Source organism: Trichechus manatus, unplaced genomic scaffold, assembly GCF_000243295.1.
Source record: "Trichechus manatus latirostris isolate Lorelei unplaced genomic scaffold, TriManLat1.0 scaffold00312, whole genome shotgun sequence".
NCBI lineage: Eukaryota > Metazoa > Chordata > Mammalia > Sirenia > Trichechidae > Trichechus > Trichechus manatus.
The window spans coordinates 670,636-673,834 of NW_004444248.1; positions in this window are offsets into that span (position 1 = coordinate 670,636).

Genomic DNA, 3,199 nt, shown 5'->3' on the forward strand with positions numbered 1-3,199 from the left:
TGCCAACAAAACAGCCTTATATTGAAAGAAGATGTCATCTAGTACTTTCATAGCTAGAGAGAAGTCAATGCGTGGCTTCAAAGTTTCAAAGGACAGGCTGACTCTCTTGTTAGGGACTAATGCAGCTGGTGACTTTAAGTTGAAGCCAATGTTCATTTACCATTCTGAAAATCCTAGAACTCTTAAGAATCATGCTATAGCTATTCCTCCTGTGCTCTATAAACAGAACAACAAAGCCTAGATGACAGCACATCTGTTTACAACATGGTTTATTGACTATTTTAAGCCCACTGTTGATACCTATTGCTCAGGAAAAAGATTCCTTTCAAAATATTACTGCTCATTGAGCATGTACCCAAGAGCTCTGATGAAGATGTACAAGGAGATTAGTACTGTTTTCATGGCTGCTAACACAACATACATTGTACAGCCCAAGGATCAAGGAATAATTTGGACTTTCAAGTCTTATTATTTAAGAAATACATTTTGTAAGGCTAAAGCTGCCATAGATAGTGATTCCTCTGATGGATCTGGGTAAAGTAAATTGAAAATCTTCTTGAAAGAATTCACCATTCTAGACAACATTGAGAACATTCATGATTCATGGAAGGTCAAAATATCAACATTAACAGGAGTTTGGAAGAAGTTAATTCCAACCCTTTGAGAGGTTCAAGACTTTCATGGAGGAAGCAACTTCAGATGAGTCAGAGATAGCAAGAGAACTAGAATTAGAAGGGCAGCCGGAACCTCCACCTGAGTGAGTCCGGTACAACTAGATGATGCCTGGCTACCACCACTGACTGCTCTGACAAGGATCACAAGAGAGGGTCCCTGACAGAGCTGGAGAAAAATGTAGAACAAAATTCTAACTCACAAAAACAGACTAGACTTACTGGCCTAACAGAGACTGGACAAACCCCAGAAGTATGGTCCCTGGATACCCTTTTAGCTCAGTAATGAAGTCACTCCCACGGTTCACCCTTCAGCCAAAGATTAGACAACTCTCTAAAACAAAAAGAGACTAATGGGACACATTAGGGACAAGGACTAGAAGCTAGGAGGGGACAGGAAAGCTGGTAATAGGGAACTCAAGGTCGAGAAGAGAGAGTATTGATGTGTCATGGGGTTGTTAACCAATGTCATAAAACAATATGTGTACTAACTGTTTAATAAGAAACTATTTGCTCTGTAAACTTTCATCTAAAGTACAATAAAAGAGTTCCCGAAAAATGGCGCTCTAGGCAGAAGTACCACACCGTCCCTCCACAGCAAAGATCCGAAAAACTAAGCCAAACAGAGAATACAACAATCCTGAAACCCTAAAACATCAAATGAAGAGATAAAGAACTCAGCCAAGCACCAAATGGAGTGAAAAAACTTACAGAGAATGGAGAGTGAGGAGAGATTCATGCAGAGGTCCCCTACCAGCTAACGCAGCGCGGATCCACCATCTTGGACTCCTATCGGAGACCAGCAAATGGGGATGTGAGAAAGCAGCCTCACGGAGTGTCCAGCAGGAAGCAAAACAAGCGGTAATTTGCGGTGTGCGCTTTCCCACCCCCCACCCCTCTTCGCCCCGGCTCGGCCTCCTCTGCTTCCCACGTCAACGGTCTCTTGACCAGGAAGCGCCGGCTACTTGGATTCCACACACCCAACAGGACGGCTCTCTGGGTGCCATTTGTTGGCTGCTAGTGTTGCTTTTTCTTTCTGCTTTTTTTGATTTCTCACTTGCCTCTCGCCACCTCCCCCTCCTTTCAATCGAGTGCCTGGCTCCGTGTGCCACCTTTGCTTCTCCCTGAGGAGCAGCGGGGCTCCATTCGAGGGTGGAACTGCTTCCCGGACTGGGCTTCCACGCAGGTGGGATCCCAGGGATTTTGTTTGTTTGTTCGTTTTGAATTGTTTGTTTGTTTTCTTTTCTTTTTCTTGCGTTGGGAGCCCTTTCTGGCCAGGTGGAGCCGAGTGGAGGGGAGCAACCCTTCAGCTTCCACAGACGTGCAGAGGGATCCCAGAGTGCATTTCTTTTTTTGTTTTTTTTCTTTTTTTTCGGGGGGCATTTCTTTTTTTTTTTAATTTGTTTTGTTTTCTTTCCCCTCTTTTTCCATTTTTGTCTTTCTTCATTGCTCAGTTTCTCGTCTCTGTATATCTTCCTTCTCTTTCTATTCCCTGAATACCTGGCAATCTATACCTCTACGCCTTCTAGTCAGGCTGTACTGCAACACCTGAGAGTGACTTACCAAGACCTCATAGCTGCATCAGTGGGATTGCTGGGAACTTTGCGGTTCTTTAAACTTTCTGATTTTTATTTATTCATTCTTTTCTTTTGTTCCTCTTCCCCTTTCTGGTTTTCTCCATTTCATAGTCTCTCATCTCTCCATTCCAACGGCAAACTCCCCTAGCATTCTTTTCTGTTTGTTTGTATGTTTTTGGCTCCTGTTCCTCTCTACTCTCTCCCATATCCATCTTAGCTCCACACATAACAATCTCCCCACTGCATCCTGCCTACTTGCACCGTGCACTTCACATCACACCACCAAGCAGCGCAGGCACAGTCTGACTGGAACCTGCCCTGAACTGATTACCGACCCACCCTGGTGGCTGTAGTAAGCGTCACAAACAACCTGTTCCAGTAACTCCTCTTCAGCTAGACCTGCCCTGCTGTACCACATCTGAGTGACTGACCCTGCCAGTTGGAGAAGGAGGTGAAAACTACTGAGTGCAGAGACGAGCAAACAACAAAGAACACACAGTCTGCCTGCACAGACACTGTTAAATTTTTTTTTAAAAAAAAAAGGGACAAAAGAAACAACTCTATAATAAATAAACGAGAAAAATAACTACCAAATGCCCTGAAAACAGCAGACAATAAAAAAAAAATTACAAAAACAGGACAGGATGGATCCAGTATGCATCCAAAATAATACACCAGATGACTCCCCTGTGGAAGAAATGCACTAGAAGTACCTGATAGGGAATTCAAATCTCTAATACTCGGAATTCTCCAAGAACTGAGGCAAAAAGCTGACAAACATGAGGAAAAAGTAGACAAATTCATGGAAAATGCAGACAAAAAATAGGAAGACTTCAGGAAGATGATGCAGGAACAAAATGCCAAAATAAATTCACAACTAGAAATTATACAAAAACAACAATTAGAAATCCAAAAGATAACTAACAAGATTTCAGAAATGGATGATGTCCT